Source organism: Protopterus annectens, chromosome 11.part0, assembly GCF_019279795.1.
Source record: "Protopterus annectens isolate FY-2018-M chromosome 11.part0, PAN1.0, whole genome shotgun sequence".
In the NCBI taxonomy this organism is placed as follows: domain Eukaryota; kingdom Metazoa; phylum Chordata; order Ceratodontiformes; family Protopteridae; genus Protopterus; species Protopterus annectens.
This window is the reverse complement of record NC_056745.1, coordinates 1423333403-1423344461: the sequence shown is the minus strand read 5'-3', so window position 1 is coordinate 1423344461 and position 11059 is coordinate 1423333403. Positions and strand designations below refer to the sequence as shown.

The following is an 11059-nucleotide window of genomic DNA, read 5'->3' as shown; positions in this document are numbered from 1 at the left end:
ACAAATTTTATAAGGAACAGGTCAATCATATGAGGCAAAATTGGCAACATTTGAGAGCTATGCCCCACAGCGCACACACACACACACACACACACACACACACACACACACACACACACACACACACACACACACACACACACACACCTGTATGATAGTGTACACCTCAGATGTCTGGTTGTAATGAATAAATGAATAAATGAATACATATATAAATAATGGCCCAAATTATATTTTTGTTGTATACTATGTTACTTGCTGATTATGTTCTCTTTTACTGTTTTATATAACAAAGTAATTAAACTTTCTATTACAGTTTCTGTTTAGTAGATTTACCTTTTGTTGGCATTTTCTTCTTGTGAAGTATTTATTTACAGTTATCAGGAGTATTCTTTGGTTTGGTTCCTAGAATGTATTTCAGTTTGATGCTCTCAGAAACATATAGTGAGACCCATTGCCACCTCCCTGCCAAGCCAACCACTTTCTCAAGAATCAGGGAAAAAGACCTAAAAATCAAGGACAGACTTTAAATATAGCACTAACATTAGAATAACAGTTACTGAATAAGCAAGCATTTTCTGAAGGATATAGTATGTCATCATTTCGTGACTGCAGTCTATAACAGTCTGTAAGAAAAAAAACACAAATTTTGCAAGGAACAGACCAAAGATGTGAGGCAAAATTGGGATAGTTGAGAGGTATGTCCCCAGTACACACACACACACACACACACACACACACACACACACACACACACACACACACACACACACACACACACACACACACACCATGTGCAATGGTGTATATACCCAAATGCATAATTCTGAGATTTTACATTAAAAATTGTAACTCACATGTACTAAGCTACTCTACCAGATGCACACTGATCCTTAGAATAAACAGTAATGTCTTCACTGCTACTCATTGCTAGCTTTTTTTAATAGACCATGCTTGTGCTAGAGTGCAGGCTTGTCTGCTGCTAGCCTGTTTTGACTGTTACATGGTCCAAGACGTCTATGCGTCATTGGCTCTAAAATCAAGACAACGAAAGTGAAAAACATCAAAGCTTTATCTTTAGCCAACACAGATTGCACTATTATTGAAACAACCTTTTTCACATAAAACACAGTAAGACCTACTGATTGAAGAAGGTTTTACAATGATGATTATAAGGGTATGGCAGGTAATGTTTCTCAATGGGGTTAGATAAAAGTAACACAAGGCTGGCAAATTCTTGAATTCAATTTTACAATGACAATAATTATATGATTTATAAATTTGTGCCAGTAAGATACTGATCTAGAAATCTATTGAACATCCATTTATTTTAATGAGTATAATTGGCAAACTTTTTGAAAATATTTTGCTGAATAAGTTTCTTTCTAACATAACTGAACATTTGAATCTATGCCATCATGGGTTTATGAGTGATAAATTTTGTATCACAAACAATACAGAATTTTATAGCAGTATTATTGGGATATTTAATGAATGCATTGCTATGGATTCAGTTTATCTTGACCTATGTAAAGCTTTTGAAACAATCCCTCATGACGTTATTATATCAAACCTATTATAAGTTAGTGATACTGCACGTGCATAGCCCACCATCCGTTTTGCGCAGATGTGGGCGTGCTGTGGGTGTAACTACCATTTTCCTCAATGTTGTGCAATCTCGGAGATGGTATATTTAATTTGCAGGGGGTATGGGGGGGGGTGCATGGGGCACAGCCCCATGCAGAAATGTAAAAAAAAATTCTCGTGGGTCGTGGGCACGTGGTGTGCGGAATTAAGGTGGCCCTTGCTATTGCTCACCAGGTGGGGTATGGATATACAGCATTGCCTATAAGGTTATAGGTTTATAGGTGAATACTAGACTAACAACCACCTGGGCACTTATAAACCTAGCCAAGCATCCAAATTGTATCTTACAAATGTATGTGCCCTAGAGATTGTTTTAAGGGATATATGTAAGGTAAGGTAAGATTTACCAGCTATCTCTGTCTATTAGAGACATAGTTGCTAGACCTGGAGTTTAGTTCCGATTTTCCATCCACTGGTCTAGGTTTCTCTTGAACAGAATTAGATAAGAGCTTTGCTTCACATAGATGGGAAGCCTGTTCCAGAGAAGGGGAATTCTTTGGAACACGTACCCAGAAGCTTAGCTGGTTCAACCAGTGCCCTGGGCCAGTACTATGAACCAACACCTTACCCTCTCAGATCCTCAAATAAAGAGCAAAAAAAAAAAGCAAATGTTCCTTCTACTGGCACACCAACCAAGTGGCCAGATGCATGACATGCCCCCCTCCCTCCTGCCCCAGCCATTAATGTTCTTTTTCTGTGCCCCGCACTCAACTCTCTTTCAAAAATTTTATTTAAAAAAATACTTTCCTCTTTTAAACTGTAGCAAACATTTGCTATAGTTTATACCCTGCTTGCAAAGAGTGCTACAGTGCTCATGTTTTAGTTAAAAAACTGTATCAAACTGCTTGCTACTAATGCAGCAGTCAACAGGTGCTACAGTTTATACCCTGCCTGCATGGAGCCCTATGGAGCTCATGTTTTAGTTAAAAGAATCTTAATTTTAACTGTACCAAACAGTTCATTACAAATGTAGCAAATAGTTGCTACAATTTATATCCTGTCTGCAAAGAAAGCTAGAGTACCCAGGTTTTTAGTTAAAAAAAAGATTTATTTTGTAGTTTTTGAAACTGCATCAAACCGCTTGCTAAAATATAGCAAGCAGTCACTAGAATTTAGACCACACACAGAGTGCTACAGCTATCAGTTTGACTGTAAATGCAATACCGGCTTTTAATAGCTGGTATTGCATTAAAGAAAGATCAGGATCAGATGATCACACCCCACCCAACACTTTGTATCTGGGGCAGTTACCATACTCACCCCACCCTAGCTATGCTACTGCTCATACCTATTCCTCTAACTTGTCCTATTTATGTTGCAAGCAAAGATTAAGTCCCTAGACTGAGTAATTGTGATGCTATTCATTTTGCTGATATGTAAAAAGTCCATCAGAGTGGGATCCAAGGATGCCTTGTACGTCAGACATAGATCACCTCTCAACTGACTGTAGGAAATCGAGTATAGAGATTGGGCTTTGAGATGATCTGCATAGGATATGCTGTTTATGCCCTGTATTCTTTTTGTGTAGAACTTCTGTGGGCATTCTAGATGTTGCATGTGCCTTGTTGTGTACATACCAAAGGGGGCATTGTACTCAATTATGAGTCTGATGAGGGCCAAATAGATTGGAACATTGACTTCCTTGGACCTAGATACCATGCCTTTGCATATAAGTTGAGCAACATAGAATGATTTCTTTACTGCCTTAAACACATGTTGGTTGAAAGGCAGGTTAATATCTACATATGTACACAACTATCTGACTACTGGTCGTACTCTTAGGGGTGTGCTATCCATGAGTTCATTTCCTAGGCTGTCTGTATTCCCAAAGGGTACTATCATACATTTATTGACACTGCGTTTTAAACTGTGGCTTTTGCACTAGTCATTTGTCTGTTAGTCATCCATGTTGGATGTTAGTGGGGGATTCTATGGCTGATCCTAGTTTGCAGTCATCTGCAAACTTGATCAGCTGGAGGCCCTTGACATTGACCTTGAATTCTGAAAAATAGATGCCAAAAAGGAATGGACCCAGCACAGAGCCATGAGGGAATCCACTAGTGACCAGCTTCTTTGTGGAGGTGGTCTCCCCTATCCTAACTTCCTGAGTCCTATCTGAGAGCCAGCTGGCTATCCGGTGTGTAACATATTGGTTTATATCTATAGCCATTAGTTTGTTTACAAATATCTGAGAGGGTATTTTATCAAATGCTTTTGCCAGTTCATAGGGGGCAGTATGCACCACTTTGCTTTCATCCATTGCCTTGGTGACATTCTCAAAGAAGTCCATCAGTTTGAATAAGCATGGTCTGCCTTTGATGAAATCAAAATGAATTGGATCCCCTGTTTAATGTTTTTCTATGCCATTAATCATTTCCATGGCTTTGCATATGAGAGTAGTCAGACTTATGGGTCTTTAGTTCCCAGGGTCCATTGATGGCATACCCTTGTTACCCTTGTGTAGAGGGATGACCGTTGCAATTCTCCATTCATGTGGCACAAATCCTCTCTGGAGGTTATGGTTAAACAGTGACTCCAGTGGTCCTGATGGGTCACATTTCAAGCTATTTAGAATGTATTTGGGCACATCGATGAAGTGTTTTTGATTTTAGGGAGTGCATCTAAGACCTGCTCCTTAGTGTTAGTTGCGGCATTTTGTTTGATGATATTTCATGGGAGATGGATGTCGGGGGACTAGAGCTGAATTTGTCAGCCAGAAGATTTTCTATATCGTCCAGCTCCATTTGGGTGTCTCCATTTATAGTCAGTTCTGCACACTACTGTGTGTGCTGCCTTTTGACATTTTGGCTATAGCTAATGAAAGCCTTGTGGTTGCTTTTTGCCTGGTAGGCTAGCTTTACCTCAAATTTGGCTTTAGTAGACTTAATTTGTCCTCTTAATTGTTTAGATTGATGAGATTGTTTTTATCATGCTGGGAATACCACTTCCTAATCTTGGTTATTATTTTTTTTCCTTTTGTTGTGTGACCTATCTATGTTTGTATTCCATCTGGGGGGTTTGTTTTTTTGAGTTAGTTCTGGGTTTTTTTCTGGTAGGCACAGCTGTTTCTATGCATTTATTGACATGCTTGTACAAGGTTACTGCAAGAAATTCTGCATAGGCAGCTATGTTCTCAGGGTTTTGGGGAGCTTGAAATTTGACAGGTTATCACCTAGATGTAGGAGGTTTGCCTCTGAATAATTCCTAAATGTTACAGGGTTAGCTGAGTTCACACAATTGATTGACAGCATTCTCTCATGTTTGTGAGTACCACGTTGAATATGTTTGCACCCCTTGCGGGAGTATGCGTTATCTGGTCCAAGGTGTCTGTGTTTGTAAAGTCCAGAAATCTCTGGGCCTGTAAATCTGGTGTCATGTAAGTATCCCATTTTATATTGGGATAGTTGAAGTTGCCCATGAATATGATATTGAGTTGAATGATGGAGGCATCCAATAAGTCCAAGTATAAGTTTTGGGTCAGTTGGGTCACAGAGGGTGAGCTCTGCAAATATATGATATGGGAAGTGTACTATGGAACTCTGGACATGGAGATACTCAAGCTCATCCTCCTGTTTGACCAGCCTAAGGTTTGTTGTTGATATAGATTGAGACACCTCCACCTTTGGTCCCCGCCTGTACAGTAGCTGGCCTGAATGTGTGGAAGGCATTGTAGCCCTGCACTGCCTGGCAACTCTTCGTGGGTTTTAACCATGTCTCAGTAACTGCACAGATGTTCACGTTCCCGAGGATGAGGAGAGCCTGGAGGGAGTTGAGCTTCTTGTTTTGGCTCCTGGCATTGAGCAGTGATACCTCTAAATTACCTTGGGTTGTTTTTACCATGTCAGAAGTTTTCAGACTGGCATTGCCTAAAAAGGTACTATGGGGGAAGACAATGCTTTAACCAATAATCAAAAGCCTAGAGGGAATGGGCTAAGACTGTCCTTGGCAAACAACATGGTCCATTGACCCTATCCTCCTATACTGGCAAATATTGTACCCCCTTTGAATGACACTAGACACTATGCCAACTACTGAAGTCAATCATTTTTTGTTCGTATTATTATATTATAAGGTTATCCCTCACCTTGTAAAAGGGATTCCAAATTGTCTTCATAACAGAACCATCTGTGTTAGATTAGGAAGTGTTCACAACCAAGATCAGTGTTAGGATGGCTATCCTGACTGTCAATGTTGGCACTTATTTTGTTCAGTCTGCTCCTGCCTTCCATACCAAATTAGTTCAGCATGTGGAACAATAAATCTGCTGATGACATGAAACTAGGCTTTCCACTTAGCAATGTTTATGACTGCGTGGTGCTTCAATCCCAGAAACATAGTTTACTCAGATGAGCTTGTTTTAGTAACATGGATTTTCATATTTCAGGGTATGCCGCCTTATGTTTTGGAAAGGAAAACATGAAATATCCATATGCCTATAACAATATTTTTTCCAACTGCCTCTATATATATATATATATATATATATGTGTGTGTGTGTGTGTGTGTGTGTGTGTGTGTGTATATATATATATATATATATATATATATATATATATATATATATATATATATACACACATATATATATGGATTCACTTTAGAAGCTTGAAATACTGAAATATCGAAATTCAGTATTTCGAGCCCATAAAATGGAATTCTGAAAACAACGAAACCTCAGAGGCGCACAATTCAAAACCTCGCACACCGGAGATTTTGCATTAGCGCTTCCGGTGTTTCGCTGTGGTTGTGGATTCAGTTAAGTGTTTACTTGTTAAGGGTTTTGGATATGGTCTCTGGTGTGTGTTAGTGTGTTTTGTTGCTGTGATGTGTGTGTGCGAGAAGAATATAGCATGCGTGGTGGTGTTTTGTGTGTGTTTGTATGTAGTTCGATGTTGGAGTTAGAATATTTAAGTATGTAGTAGAGAGCTTGTGTTTGTGTGTGGGGAGGAAGGTGTGCATGTGTGTGGAGTAGAAGCACTAATTCAAAATCTCTGGTGTATGAGATTTTGAATTTCACGCTTCTGAGTTTTCATTGTTTTAAAGTTTCAACTTTATAGCCGCGAAATACTGAATTTCGATATTTCAGTATTTCGAGGATATAAAGTGAATATATAAATATATATATATATATATATATATATATATATGTATGGGTCTAGGACACATGCCTGACTAGCATATGTCTGAATCACAAAACATTGAGCACACATACATGAAAGTGCTTAACATCGAAAAGCGCTTCCATGTATGTGTAGTTCAAAAAAAAATCTACGTTTCTGCAGGGGGGCTTCCCCCCCCCCTGCACCCCCCACCCCTCCCACTTTAATATTCTCACTTCAAGATCGCACTACAGTGGGGAAAAGGGAATTTTCCCTTAGCCACACTGTAGTTCGTTCTACAAAATAGGCACACATACATGGAAGCGCTTTTCGATGTTAAGCGCTTTCGTGTATGTGTGTTCGAAGTTTTGTGATTCGGACATATGCTAGGCGAGCATGTGTCCAGAACCCATATATATATATATATATATATATATATATATATATATATATATCTATATACGTATATATATATATATATATATATATACGTATATATATATATATATATATATATATACATATATATATATATATATATATATATATATATATATATATATATATATATATGTATATATATATATATATATATATATATATATATGCATATATACATATATATATATATGTATATATATATGGATTAAGTGATATATATACATATATATATATATATATATACATATATATATATATATATATATATATATATATATATATATATATATACATATAACCTTTTCCTTTGAGGCTCAGGTATAAACTGCCTGGAGGATAACTTATTATATTTTGAAAACTATAAAATGTATGATGTCATCAAGAAGTGCAAATTGTATGATGCCACTGTATGTAGCTTTTAAATGCCTATAAATACTAAGTACAGTTTAACATTCTGATTATATTCTACAGAGAATATAAATAGATTGAAATGAAATCAAAGGAGTATACTAGATTAATTAAGGATATTAGAGGTGTTTGTTACACTGAAAGATTAGGTAAACTGAAATTATATTCCATCTTCTACATGATGGTAAGAGCAGAGATATTAAAAGCCTTCGTCTATCACCATTGTGAAATATTAGCTGCTATCCTTGATTGAAGCTGTATGAGTCACTCCTCTTGTAATAATAAAGTTCTGTGTTGTTTTACTTGTAGGAATCCTTATTTAAAGAGAACATATTTTCAGATATAGGTACCAAGACTTTGGAACATATTACCTAGAAAAATGTAATATATAATACATTCAGTTTATTCAAAATTAAACTAAACAAATATTTTGGGAGTATTATTTTTGCATCAGTGCAACCAAGACACAGACTCCTTGATGGCCTAGAACCACTGAACCACTAAATATAAAAGCTAATTACTCCTTTGGCATCTGCACATTGGCCATTGCATTGACATTATTGGTTTAAATCCTTCTGATGACATAGTACAGCCCATATATTTAAAATTAGTTACACAGACATGACATGTTTCTGCTTAGTTTCTATTCTAGCTCAGCTTGTCTAGTAGCGTATTAAGCTTAGTGCCACGATCCTCCTTTCTAGCTAGACATACAAGAAAATCATCTATTGTGTTCACTACACATTTTAAGTCTTCAGTCATTTAAACTACAACTTGCTGGAATACTTATGTGACTGAACATGTACCAAAAGGTGATTTAAGCCACATTTATCATTGCAAAGTTTGGAGCTAACTTCATCCAGTTTAATTTGCCAAAAACCCATCACTAGAATCAAGCAATATGAAGAATCTACCATTAGGCAGAATTTATCATTAGATATTATGGAAATAACTTGTTCTGCATTTTGAAATGTATAATGTTTTCTTTTGATTCATCATTTTAAATCATGGGGGTCTCTGCATATTCTAAGCTGGTATTGCTTCATGATTGTAACTCTGCTATTGACCTATTAATTTGTTTCAGTTTGAATAATAGTCATAATAGGGCTTTCCATTCATTTCAGTTTCTGCTCTGTAATGCTTCTAAGAAGTAGAAATAAAATCCCTTCTCAGTGCGTGAATTACTAGTATTGCTTCAAGCAAAATCTTAATCTGGTATTTTCCTGGTAAACAGCCTAATCTAGTAAAAAGTAAGCATAACTGTTAAACATACCTGCAATGTCTTGACCATTCTGATTTTAACTCTCACTGAAGTACTCATAACTGTATTCTTACTATTGCACTTTCTATTACTAATGAGACCTTTTGTATTTCAAGAAACTTCTGGAAACTGCCTTGATGAAATCATTGTGGTGCTCACTCTGTGAACATTGCTCTCTCTCCAGTTGCATTTCTTGTTTACATTTAGAGTAACGTCACAACCATACAGTTTCTTATCAGAAACATTCATGCTTCCTTCTACACAATTCTGTGGCTTAGTCTGCATTTATACACTGTGAATCCTTTTAATCATGCCACATTTCTCACATGAGAGAGAGAGATAGTAATCACATGGTTAGAGTGATTAATAAGCAGTTCTCACTGAGGTGTGACCACTCTAATGCCATATGGCTGTAACAGTGCAGGTTTTACATGCCTATAGGTATTGGCATGCGCAATGCTGGTCAACAGGAGGCACTGAAAACCTGATGCTCACTACCATGCCCTGCATAAACTGGTATGCATGCACAAAATCAAGCATTTGCAACAATGAAATCTTTGGGGGTTGCACTTCAGATTGTTTGTGTAGCATCATAACTATATGGTTGGCATGCAAAGAAACATGGAAACTATACATGTTTGTGAATCCCATTAAATCAGACCTGTGTTGTCTGACCATCCCAAAGCAGAATCTGCTACACAGATTTTTGGCTGTAGTTTAAAACAAAAAGGTAGGTGTAAGTTCTGTTCAATTTAGAAATGATAAAACATAACAAAAACATAAGTACATGGTATTTGTTATAATAGCAGGTCTCTAATGAGTATCTAGTACTAAATAAAATTCATATTTTCCATCTTTTAAAAATGTTGTGACATAGCACTGATACTAATATTTCATTAAAATTTAAGATGGAGGTGCTCCTTTGTCCTTGATAAACAGAGCTCATTTTAAGTATACTTTAGACGTAAGTGTCCCAGCCTAATTCCCTAAACCTTTCATGGGCTCCTAAGTATTAAAACAACTCAAATAGCCAGGATTAGGAACACAACATGGTTATGTCTTAAGGTATCATGTTAAGTACTTTACTAGAGATCTAGGTTACTTGTGCTTTCAAAAGTTTTACTATAAGATCAAGTCAACCTTTCTTGGTTATATTATGCCTGCCTGCTGATTTGGTGCATTTTGTCTTGTCAGATGACTAATTTATGGTGTCTTAGGGTTAATTTGTATAATAACCTACCATATGTACAGTGCTACATATACTGGAAATATCAGGAGGCTTACAGAGGAGACATCCCGTATTTTTCCCTGTGATTGTAGAGCAGGTCCATAGCTCTACAGTTCCAGTTCACCAAACTAATCCTCTGGTGCTTGGACTCCCTTTTCACAAAAATAGGTCACCAACACTGTAAAAGGGCATAAAAAGCTAGCAAACCAACCAATGGTGGTCAGAAAAATACTAATAAAATAAATCCACCAAACAGCACTTCCAGATACAAATGAAATAGCGTATAAATAATTTTCTGCTTTTGTCTAAGAACACATCATCTGACTGAAACTTATTAAAACTCAGCACTTTTCATATTCAAACCAACCAATAGTTAATAAAATCCACTTATACAATTGATTAATCAATAAACATTTAAAAATTCTTAAAGAACACTTGTTACATATAATAATAAAATGTATGTAAATTATATTGAACAATGCTAGTATATTATTTGATTTACTATCATTAAATCGAAACAACAAACAATTTCCAGGCATGTTACTGAACCATAATGCCAAAAATGCAGTTTGTGCATATGCAAAATACGGCTCTGAAATGACAAAAGTGATTTTGATGTAGATGTCGAACCCTGAGCAGAGCTCTCTGTTTTGTATTCCCTTACATTTGCTGTTGTAACTTTAACTGTCTTTTACATAATAAAATATAATATTATCATGTTTTTGCAGTGGGGCTGCACCCCCCCACTCCCCCTGCTAATAATATATTCCAACTCCGAGATTGCACTACAGTGGGGATACGGATGAATTTCCAATCCTCACTGTACCGTGATCTCCATACAGTTTGTCGAACACACTTATGCGAATGCACTACTGCATTTGCATAAGTGTGTTTGACTACCCCATACACTTGACATTGTGCAAAAGACAATCTGATTTTTGGCAGCATATGTGCCAACAGCTTGTCATTCACACA

General features: G+C 36.7%; 1 protein-coding gene across 1 annotated transcript in view; it reads left to right on the top strand.

The window, feature by feature from the left end:
* Positions 1-11059, top strand: part of WNT2 (Wnt family member 2) — a 316960-nt gene that overhangs the window by 156909 nt on the left and 148992 nt on the right. The gene's annotated exons all lie outside the window — the stretch shown is intronic.